Source organism: Condylostylus longicornis, unplaced genomic scaffold, assembly GCF_029603195.1.
Source record: "Condylostylus longicornis isolate FDR11 unplaced genomic scaffold, ASM2960319v2 ptg000163l, whole genome shotgun sequence".
In the NCBI taxonomy this organism is placed as follows: Eukaryota; Metazoa; Arthropoda; class Insecta; order Diptera; family Dolichopodidae; genus Condylostylus; species Condylostylus longicornis.
Window position 1 is genome coordinate 1,294,075 of NW_026578131.1, and position 13,144 is coordinate 1,307,218.

The 13,144-nt window shown below is 22.9% G+C and overlaps 1 protein-coding gene across 5 annotated transcripts in view; it reads right to left on the bottom strand.

Annotated features, from left to right (window-relative positions):
• The window catches only part of LOC129616237 (histone-lysine N-methyltransferase, H3 lysine-79 specific), a 37,686-nt gene extending 24,845 nt beyond the window's left edge, over positions 1–12,841 (bottom strand). For 2 of the 5 annotated variants that reach the window (XM_055531774.1, XM_055531770.1), the window contains exon 1: positions 12,655–12,841. The gene's annotated coding sequence lies outside the window, so the exon portion shown is untranslated. The other 3 variants (XM_055531772.1, XM_055531773.1, XM_055531771.1) reach the window with 3 other exon arrangements.
• Between the last annotated feature and the right edge of the window lie 303 nt (positions 12,842–13,144).

The following is a 13,144-nucleotide window of genomic DNA, read 5'->3' on the forward strand; positions in this document are numbered from 1 at the left end:
TTTTTTCCTCATTTTTTTTTTCGTTACACATAAATTTTTAACAAGGCTGAGGGCAGAATCAGAAAACAGAAAATCAATAACAGAATATGCTTTTGCAGAAGGAGAAAATTATATGGCTATATATGCACATATATGCACAAACATATATATTTTTCTATTATATGTATGTATGATATATAAATATATTTGTGCATTATAGAAAGAAAATATAATTAAATAATAGTTATAGTAACATGGTGTAACATGGAAAATCGACGTAAACGACGTTCGATTAAATAAGAAAGCACAAAATATCACACTGTTGAGGATTAAATTTTAATAGAATTTTTAAATTATCCGTAAATGTATACATTTACATATATCTTTTAAAAATAACTAGAAATATTCAATAATTTTTTTGGTATGTATAACATGAAAGTGTTTGAATAGAAGATAATCCAGAGCTAAATGGAACTACAATTTTTTTTCCAAAGTCACCATCAAATTTCAATTCTTTCATATTTTGAATTATTACTGGTGAATTTTTCTGGTTGATCGGGTAAATTGCCTCCTGCAAAACGGCGCGAAACAGTATACGCATTCGAATACCACCGCAAAATATCTGATTGAGGTTTTACTCATCTCCTTTCTATAATTGTATTCAGCTAAAACCAATTCTCTTAAAAAATTCAAGCTAATTGTTGAAAAGTAAGTTTAAACAACAACAAATAAATAAACAAATTGAAATAGTAGAGTTGCGAAATATGAAACTTTCTATACAATCAATATAAAAGTAATAAAACATACTATTTATAAAGGACGCAATAGAATGAAGTACTTAATTACTGAAAATATAAATAAAATTAAAACCCTAGAATAAAGGCAATTAGAAACGTTTTTTAGCAAAAGGTGCAGCAGCTGATATGGTTACATTTTGCCAACTTTACTGTTCAATACTGAAACTTTTTACTTTTTGTAAGAAAATATAAATATGTACTTAAATAAGTTTTCGAATTGGGCTTTTTTCACGAGAATGTTATATGTATCCTGGATAGAAGTTTTATCAACAACTTAAGTTTTGCAGAGAGTAAGAGAAAATTAAAGTATTAATCAAACGGCCGCAGTATATGCAAAGATTTTAGAATAACAAAAAAGAACAATAAGACTTTAAAATTTTTAAGATTAATTTTATCGATCTCCCATGGGGAAGAATTAAGTCACGGAAAAAGTTAGCTTTTCCACTGTGATATAAATCTAGACAAATCCAAGTGTCAATGATTTTTTTTAATATTTACGTCCCTGCCCTAGTAAGTTAGCAGGTCTGAACTGCTATTAAAGTTATTTAAAAATGAAAATCATTTCTTGTCTCCTGACCTACATACATAGAATAATTTTACATAAATATACGTGTTTGAATTAAAATTTTTAATAAAAGAAAATTTTCATTTAAAAATATATACAGGCAACATAAAATTTCTGCCTGATATTTAATATTTATCATGGCACCCTTAAAAAAAAACAAATATAAAACTTATAAAAAAAACTGTGAAAAAAACTAAGCAAAAAAGGACATTCAAATAGTCTTGCATTTTATCCTTATTTCCACCATTTTTTTTAAATAATGTTACCACATCTACAATATTAGATGTGGATTAGACAATACAGTAACAAACTTTTTTTTCAAGTCCAAAATTCTCAAAACAATCATTTATTAACACACATACACTGGCTGCAATTCAAATTACTATTTATGCAGAAATTAAATGTGCATAAGACTAATTAAATAGAATCGAAAAATATTTTGTAATACATAAATATATAGCATTGTTCATGCATGTTGTATAACCTGCATGAACAATGCAATATATATATGCATATGTAATGTATGAGCGTACTAGGTTTTTTACTAAGGCGTAGCAATAACAAGTCAAGAATAATATCAAATAAGAATAGTAACAAGACAATTTACGGTTGAGGTCAATTTTAATGATGATGTTCCAGGTCATACTTAACTCCATTAGTAATCAAATTTTTAATTAGATTTAAAAAAAATTCGTGTTTACTGAATTTTTCCTCAATTTTTTAAGGTTAGCATTTACTAGAAGTTAGTAATGTGGCTAACATTGATTTCTTGATTTAAAAATTTTTGACAGCAGTACAATGACCCTCGGTCAATTTCTAGTTCTTTTTGTTTTTAATACGGGTCATAATCCATTTAAAGTTTCACATACCCGTATTTATATATACATTTAAAGTCAGTGACATAATCATATTAATGTTTACTTGAATTAAAGTCTCTAAAAGCAAACTGAATATAATGTAAGAAAAATAATAGGCAGAAAAATAAAAATTTTGTTTTCTTTTTTCTTTCCAATAACAATAAAAATAACCAGTTCTTTCTTAGTGTTTTTTTTTCATAAAAATCTTATGTTATTATTGATTCTCATTTTTATATTTTACTGTATGAATTTATAAAGGTGGTAACTCTGACAATAACACATACTGTTATGATGTTAAAAGCATCAGTATTCAGTATCTCGCTATTTTATAAGTTCACAATCATCAATGTGGTGGTTGTGTAATATTATATAAATGTATGTATGCATGTATGTATGTATATAAAGTGGAAAAATCAATTTTTGGTTTCCTACAAAAAATTGTCATTTTGCTTTTTTTTAGGTTTAATAATGGTAAATACACAAAAAAAATTGACTTGCAAGAATAAAAAAGGAAATGGAAGCACAACAATTTTAATTAAAGAAAATTATTTTTTAAGTTTTCTGGCATTTGTCTAATGAAATTTTATAAGATTAGGTACTTTTCACTTTTCCCCAATTTTAAAATTTATACTAAATTCTCTTTCAACATATAAAATACATAGATAAGGTTGTTTGAGATGTTTCCTTAAACACGTTTCAAACAGGTTTTAATGTTCTAACACCGAATTAGATTGAAAAATTTTTTAATGTGAAGCTATTTAATTATTAATTTTTTTATTTACTTATTTTGAATTTTATTTTCAAGTATTATGTTTTTTTTTATAGAAATTACACCGAATTGTACATTATGTAATGTTTGTATGGTTCTCTACAATTTGACTGATTAATTTTAATTTTTCAAAATAAATTTTATTATTAGTATACGTAACAGTATTCTACTGTTAATAGAAATTTTATAGTAATTTGTTAGTATAATTATAGTAACAGATCTGTAAGCAATAAAGCAGTTCGTGAAGTTTGTCGTAGAAAGGCGCGTTATAATGATTAATTAAATTCCAGAAGGTTAAACGGTTAGATACGATATCTTTAATCTTAATTATTCATCTCTTAATAAAATGAATAAAAAACAAAATAAATTGCTGAAACCACTTGTTTATTAACTTTCCCTTTTTAAATATTACATACTTAAAAAAGTGACAAAAGAAACATTTAATTATTACATACTTAGTACATATTTAAAATTTTAGAGGCAAATTCACGTTCACGGATTAATAAATATATATTTTATGGGTTTGCGTTCAATATTTTTAATATTTTAAACATCCCTATCATAATTTTTATAATAAATTTAATTTTGTCAGTTTTTTTCGATAATCGATTTTACGTTAATTTCCAATCGAACCATGAATATTGAATAACCACCAATTACAGACGAAATCAAATTAGAAAAGAATTCTTTCTCTTTTGATTGTTTAGAATTTTTCAAAATTTTACAAAGTATTTCATATAGCAAAGCTAAAATAATAAATCTGCCTTTAAATTTTTAAACTCTTTACTTTTAATAAATAAAATTTAATGAATAATTTTGCATATTGGTGTTCTTTTCAAAGAAATAAACTTAAAAAAAGTGAACAAAATCTTAATGCATATTTAAAATCACGTTATGTAAATTATTTAGAAAAACATAAATAAATGTGTATTATGTATTAAAATAAGTAAATAAAGTGCATATATGTACATACAGGTACCTAAATAACAAATTTCGTGTGTATATTACATTGGAAAATTATAATTAATTTCTGGTTCACTTCGGTTATTTCGTACATTATTCATTTTCTTATTTTCCATAAACACACATCCATATATATTTATAAGTATTTACATTATATTTAAAAAAAAATTAAATTAAGGATTAAGCTCATAATACTCTCTTCCATATATACATACATAATATATTTTAAAACATAATTTCCTTTAATCTTCATACACAACGTACACATATTACATAATACATGCATACATACATACATACTATGTATATAATTTAAAAAGTTCAACAAAAAAAAAATTCCTAAATAATTTTTTATACATAATGACAAAACAACAACAAAATTATTTTTATTATATGTTTATCCTTTAGCAGCATCCAAAATAAAATATGGTATCTTTCACTTATTAAAGGAAAAAAGTTTCAAAAAAGCATAAAACATCAACAAAAAAATGATGAAAAAATGATGAAATAAGAGTAAAACAAATGTATTGTACCAAATTTTTCATTAATATATAGAAAAAACAAAAAAATGGAAACATAAAGAAAATACAAAAAAAAATTTTTCTCATAAATTTTTATGCTTCCACACACATTTTTTGTCTGTCCTTGATTTTATTGATTTTCCTGACTATATTTATTCTTAGCAAATAGAACAAGCACATAAACTTAAGTATATAAGGTGGTTAGTTATACAATTTGTATTTATAGGTATGTATGTATATAATATGTCCACATTATTTCCTTTTCCTTTTCCCGCCTCCTTTCTCCTACTTCTTGTATATGTAAAGTTTATTTATTCTTTTTTTTCTTCTCGCTTTACTCTTTTTGCTTTTTTCACTCATTTTGAATATATATATAATATATATATATATTTTTTATTACAACACATTACAAAATAATAGATACATACATATGTATGGATATTATACGAAAGAAGAATGAGAAAATTTTCTGAAGAAAATCTAACATAACCTAAATATATGTATGTATATACAAAATTTAATGTATTAAAATTTTGCATGTTAATAGTCTTGAATAAAACTGAAGTATTAAGTATGTAGTTTTATGTCCATTATTTACTTATTAACTTCAATTTTCGCATTCAATAAAATGAGTTTTTATATCCTACAATCTTAATTGAATACAATTTGAAATATTATGGTAGTTTTATAACATTCAGAAATATTTCAGAATTTTGAATACTAAAATTCGTTTAAATTATACGAGATTATACAAGCAAAGAAATGTACAAATAATAACAAAAAAAAGTCTAAAATAGATTTGAGTTTAAAATTCTAATATGAAAGATGTGGAATAAAAGTAACATTTAAATTAAAAATCTCGTTTCTAGGTAAAAATTTTATAAAAGAAATCTTGTTCTAAAATTTGAGTTTAAAATTAGTTTTTATTGAGTTCAACCGCAAATTCTTTAACGTCAAAATTTTGATTTTAGTCTGCAAACTGTCTGAAACTAAAACTTTTACGGACAGAAATGTAGTAAACTTTTTACCCGTAATTGACTTTGAATTTTGATCATCCGTAAACGTCAAAAAAAAAATTTTTTTAGATTTAAAATAATTTTATACTTACATATTAAAAATTAATAAAAAAAGTATTTTTTATATTATTTTTAACGTAATGATAGTCACTCAATACATCAAATTTATTTACTGAATTACTACGTCAGACTGTGTGCATGTAAAAAAAAAATCTACAATTTTGACGCTTAATTGACTTTTTTTAAACGTTTAAGAATTTAAACTTTGACTGAGAGTAAAAACGTAGTAGAGTATCCGTAAACTCAGACAACTCAGATTTTGTAAAATTTGACGTTTAAGAATTTACCACAACACTATATTCAAATACATAGCCCCATAATTCGAACTTAGTTATATTTTAATTTTAGTTATATTTTAAGTTTTCACTTTACACGCAAAATCTTCATTGAATTCTATGCGAATAAAAAAACAGGAATTTAAGAGTACAACCTATGAAAATTTGTTCATTAAGTATACTTTTAATAAAATATGAATTGAATTTAATTTTTTTCATTTTCACATTTAATTTTCACTTAATTAATATTTGCGGAAACATGGCAATATTAAAAATATTATACGTGCATGTAGATATATGTACACGTATGTGAATATATTATTTATGAAATAAAATATATTTGTCGTTTCTTCTTTCTATTATTTATTTTAATATTAAATTTTTTCTAAGACAATTTTACATATTCTATATTATATACCAGTTTCTCATTTATGTATACATATACACATACGTATATGAATATGTATGTACAATATCAAGTTGAATTTGTGAGATGTTCACCATCATTTCTATTAAATTTTCTTGTATAATCTTAATATCTGATCTTTCTCTTGAACTTTTTTATAATTTCTAAAGAACGAACAAAAATAATATTATGTACCTTTTTTTAACTATATTCAAATGTATATATGGATGTATATAAACAAATATAAATATATACACATATTAAATTATGGTACGTACCTACGATGTACAAAATGTAGATATTTGTAAGATTTTTATATTAAAATTCATGTTGCTTAATATACTTAAATGTAAAAAGCCTTTTCATAAATTCTTTCTTTTTATCAACCTTAATACATAACGTATACACATATATATAGTCATAATGTATATATATGTAAATATTTAATATTTTACGTATATATATATATATATATATATACGTAAATAATTGGAAAAGCTTTCCATTTTGAGTTCTTATTTGTACATACAAAAACTCATATATATATATATCCCTTTATATATGAATATATATACATATATATATCATTATATATATTTATAAACATAATAACATGATACATATTACGTAAATACAAAATGTAAGGATATAAAAAATAAAGAAAAAAGGATCCTAACCGTAAAATTTCATTTTAGAATTTTGTTCTTCTTTTGCTTAGTGCGCCTTTATTTATGTAAGTAATCCATGATTGTAGGCCTTTGCTCTTAATATACTTAGAATGTAACGTACAAAACCAAAAATAAAAAAAAATATACAATTTAAGATTGAAAAAATTTAGCAATTTTTTTCCCTTAAATAAATTTATATTTTGAAAGTATTTTTGTATAACCGTTATATTACACTGCATAAGTTGTATATACATATACAGTCTCTTTAGTTTTTACAAAAGTGTAAGTTACAAATATGCAAATTATATATGTACATACGTACGAAATAAACTCAATTATACATACACGAGTATATGTATTTACATCAATTATGTTTCTTACGTAAATAAAACCAAATTTCTGTATATAATAATATGCATATACATTTGTATATACAATACCACATGAATATTTTTACTTACATAAATATGTAAAATTATTTAAATTTTTCGATATAAGAATACAAGCAAACACATAAATACATTGTATATGGAATTACATACTTTTTTAAGAATTTCAAGAATTTATTTATTAATATAAAATATTTTTTAAACATTCAGGAAAATATATATATATAAAAAATAAATTACATACTTTCAAATACAAGTACGTATATGTACAAAATTAAATCATTATACTTATTTTCAAATATTCGTATTCATTTTTATTAATTATTTTTTTAAAACTTTTCAGTTATAAAAGAAAAGTCTTTCTGTTTTAAATACCTATAGTCCATTAAAGAGTTTTATGTATACATATACGTTACAAACATAATATAAATATGTAAGTAGTATAAGCATTAAATCTGTGTTATAAATTTGTTCCTTCGAAAAAATGTTTCAAGAATTTCACAAACGAAAATTTCTCTGTTTTTTGCATTCAAGCGATTTGAAAAATACTATAAAATGGTCTCAAATCCACTACTCTTAGTATATTTTATAACAAAAAACCATCTATCTATTTATTCTGATTTAAAACGAAAGAAATTTTGATCTTGCCTCTCTTTACTAATAATCTTGCCATACCGAACCCGAGAATGCAAGCCTATTTATTCTTTTTGCTGGCAATGAAAAACGAAACATAAAAATTTTTAAAATTCCTTATTTAATAAGCTGCATCAACTGAAAATTTGTTGTTTTGTGACTGTATTCAATAGCCTACTTATATTCCACCAGTTCATAGTTAAGCGTGCATACATGCAACTGTATGATTGCAATTAAGCAATCAAGCATTTTGTAATTTTTTAAAAATTAATTGCAAATTTTTTCCTTCTTCACTCTTAGGAGCATAGTTAAGTAATTTTGTTCTTATCTTTTAATTAGCTCAACTGGTAATCTCAAAAATGTGCACCTTTATTAAAAACAGAAGTTTACCACCTAAAAGAATATTTCTGTTAATTTTTTGTGTTGAATATTTATTTTATGTATAATATTTACTATTTTTTTTTATTAAATATTATACTCTAAATATTGAAACTATTTTAATGTAAATTACAACAATGCACTAAAATTGTACTAATACGAGTAGATACCTATGTATCAACTAAAGTAATAATCAAAATAAAGTAGATAACAAAATCACATTTCGTATGTCTTCCCAATTCCTAATATGTTTTCAAATTTAAAAATAACTTGCGGTCAAGATCACGTAATTGTAACTGTGTATGAAAACGCGAAATAACTTTTTTTTTGTTATACGAAGGTATACAAAATTCATCATATACAAGTATAATTCTTAATTTTTGACAGTTGAATGAACTTTAGAGACAGTTGATTTAAACGTATACATAAACACAATCGGTTAAAAATATTTTTAAGTTGATAGAGAAATAAATATAAAAATTTTATTTTTCACTTTTTTTTATAAATAAAAACTTTAAACTAAAAATAAAAAACGAAAGACAATTAAAAGAATATAAGTGATATACACACTTATATTTAAACATATGTATATGTATATAAATAATGAAACTATACATACACGAAGTTTTACAGTACACATCCAATACTATAAAACATTAGAAAACTGAAGAACTAACATGTGATAAGATCATAAAGTGAAGATTTTTCTAGGCATGTATTGCATCCTATATTATACTGTTGTCTATGTATATATAGATGAATATCACATAGTAATATTAAAGGCGATGAAAATAAATTAGTAACAAAAATATTACGTTGAGTGCAACCAAAATAAAATAGTATCTTAATATGAAATTTGAACCAAACATGTACACCTGTTTCACGCAATTCGTTCCTGCTTCACAGAATTTTCAAATTTAAAATTAAAAAAGAATTATGATTGTGATGAATATTGTGAAGAATTTTAGCTTCCAGCAAATTTATTTTGATTTAATTACTTTGAATGAATAACGTGCTGTTAAAAATTAATGCGTTTTACAATAATGTACTCGTATAATAGACATATTTGTACGTATATAAAATATGTATACTATAACTCACATAACAAAATTATAACTCACATAACAAATACGTATGAGCCAAAATTTAGTGTGTTCATCATTGTTTACATACATTGACATAATCTGTACATATTCCAAGCACAATTTCCTAATTTTGTGACCTATTTGGGTTTTATCACAATTCATCGCAGACTTAACCTTAAAGTTAAGACTTAACCTTAGGGTTTGCCGTACATGATATATGTTATTTATAACTGTTTTTGTTTATAGAAAATGAATATGTTTCTATAATATTTGGGGTAGGCGTAATATATAGTCTTTATGCCTTAGTAATTGTATTAATTAACAAAGTTGTTGTTTTTATTTTATGTCTAATTCATTTTATGTTTCGCTTTAAGTATCAACTTTATCCTCGTTTTATGAATGAAAAAACAAAACTTTGTTTGGAGGTTCAAATCAACAGAATTTCATTATGTTTATATATACCAATGAAAATTTCTTATATAAATGGTGACTATATTGGAAGAAAGACATCTATTAAAACCTAAGGAATCCAAAATGTGTTATGTTTCAGAAAAACACACAATAACTTACTCTCTTGTGATACGAACAAACATGACAATAAAAAAACATTAAACCTTCTCAAATTTCAATTTTGTTTATTGAAATCTAGATTAAGCAGTTTTTATTAAGAATAAAGTTTTATTAAGAATAAAATAATAATTTATTCTACAAAAATGTTGGAATGAGGTTTTTAGTATTAGACGCAAAGAAATCATATATCGCATAAAAATGTTCTTGTAAACTAAGTAAATTATTAAAAATCAGTTTGAAATTAATACGATGCTGCAAACCGCATAAATTTACCGAAGTACTTGTATCTACCACTAATTAGAACAAAATATTTTAAGGCAGTTCATCTTTAAGACTCCAATTTAAAACAAAAATTTTTTTTTTACTTAATTAATTCATTTGATCAATGATGCAAATCCGAATATAGATACATATGGCCTACGGACAACTTACCTGGATAGCTTCATATTACGAGTATTAATATATTAGTTAAAGTTTTGTTGAATTTTAAAAATTTAATTAAAATAATAAAAAATGTTAAATTTATATTAAAAATAATTACTTCTACTTAAAATTTACATATTTGAATTTCTTCTAGTAGTTTCAGAATTGGGAAAAAACTTTAGGGACTTAATTTTTGCTTTCATTTTCCACAACAAAACAAGATCGAAAAACTAATGTATGCACATGATATGTGCGTTATTAAAGACACTTTTGCATAGCAAAAACATTGTAACATAGAAAAAAAAAACTGATAAGTGGTATTAGAATAGGAATTAAATAAAAATTAAAATTATAAAATCAAATACATATAGCAGTTTTATTTTTCGTAAGAATAATATAGGTACATAATAACTAGGTATAATTTTCTCCTCTCATCTTTAAGTAGATAGATTCTTCATTCTTTTTTCAAATTCAATTGTTAAATAGGATACAAACGTTTTCAACTATTCTAAAATAACCAGCCTAAAAATAATCAATATCGTATGAATATTTTGGACATATTGGAATAAACAAATTTTCATAACACTTTTTATATGTATATGGATCAAATTACAAAAATATTAATACTTACATTATTTACCTAAATGTGAGGATGAAGCTACCTATATACTTTACTTAATGAATTTCAATTTTAATATTTGAAAAATTAAATTAAATTATAAATTTTTGGTTGTTTGAATGTTCTTTGCAAATACGTACATATATATACATACGTGAATATATTAGGCGTAATAAATAATGAATATGACAATATATAAATCATTTTTACTTACACTTTTTTCACGCTTAAATAAAGATTTATTATTCATTTATATAAAATTAAAACTTAAAACAAAAAACATATGTATATATAAATAAGTAATGCAAAAATAAATATTGATTTCACATTTACAGGTACAGATTCTTATTAAGACTGAAATCATCTTCACAAAACATGTTTAGATTATATATTTTTTCTTACTGCATTGTTACATATCCAAATGTATATAGATAGATAAGCAGGTAGCTATTTAATTCTAAAAATGAATATTTAATATAAAATAATATATAAAATGATTGAAAAATTTAAAATGATTACAATAGGGATTTGATAGAAAGGAAAAATGATAAATACAAAATTTTGTAATTTTTATTATTGTTTTTTACTTTAAAGATATATGTATATTGTAAACAATAAATATTATAGTTGTTTTTGTATACGCACATATATATATATACATAAATTTTTTTTAATAAAACAAGCAAAATTAATACGTGTAGAATATTTTTGTTTTAAACATTAAAATCTGATTATCATGCAACAAAAAAAAATTAATATTATTATATAAACCCACATTTTTCTTTAAAAATTGACCTCTTCATATTTTTCGCATTCACCACCACTGTATATAATGTAGTAGAAGTTTCAAACTTTCTACAGGCGCGGCGCGGGTGTAACATTACAGAATACTTTTTTCTTTACTTTTTATTTTTGTTTTCTATTTTTTTTTTTATTTTGTTATGCTGCTTACATACTTGCGTTTGTATTTTTTCAACATATTTATTTTTATGATGCATATACATATTTAATCATATGTACTTTTATATGTACATATTATATTCCATATTATATTATATACTATATATATATCACTCATTTAATTATATGTTTACACATGTATATATATTATTCAACTTAAAAAAAAGCTAAAAAATTATAAACACAAACACATTCACAAACCGAAAAAAAATGATCCAAGATGTCTGCTGCCTTATGGTGAAAATTTTCGAAAATAATTGTAAAAATGATTATCATTTTCATTAATAATTTTTATTTTCTGTAACTGGCTGGCATTAATTTAAACTTTTTAGATAAAAAATAAAAAAAATTAATTTAAATTTTTTTAAATTGATTGGGAAAAGGTTCAGTTTTTCACAAGCACGAGTCTTTAAATTGTTTTTAAAACTTAGTCGTACATAAAAAATAAAAATTTTCTTTTTTATTTTTCATTTTCCAAAAATATAAATTAATAGTCTATTTATATAACAAAGTCTTAAGTGAAATCGAATTCCTTTTTTAATTTCATTGGGCAAATAATATTTTAACACACAAAAAAAATTTTTCTAAAAATTTTTATATCTATAATATTTTAATTTTTCTTGCTAGGGTAGTAGGAGCGCTATTTGAGGAAGACACAAGACATTTTTTCACTGATTTTTTTTTTTATCTTTCTAAAACACCTTTTATTATAGACACTTACATCAGAATTACGTAACTAAATTTAAATTTTATTATTTTTTATAAATTTCTTTTAATTATTCTGAACAACATTGCATTAAAATTGAAAAAAAAAATAATTAAGTCTACAAATTTTTTCATTTCTTTTCCAAACGCGGCTACTGCACCCGTCCAAATTTTGGACTTCTTGATAAAAGCGAATGAATACAAGTCAAATCGATATATAGGTACCAAATTTTTATCTGTCAAATAAAGTTACTTCGTATTAATAATCATATGCTTGAAATTACAAATTACTTTTTTCCTGATGAACTTAGCGTTAGAAAAACTCTTGTATATTAACTTATACTGTATGTATACTCTATATATATAATATACTCATCTATATTAATTTCCCTGAATTGAACAATTTATAAAACTTTTCTATATTTTATTTTATATTATTTATAAAAACGCATTTCATAATTTTTAAATTAATAAAATTCCAAAAATTTGGAAATACTCTTTGAATT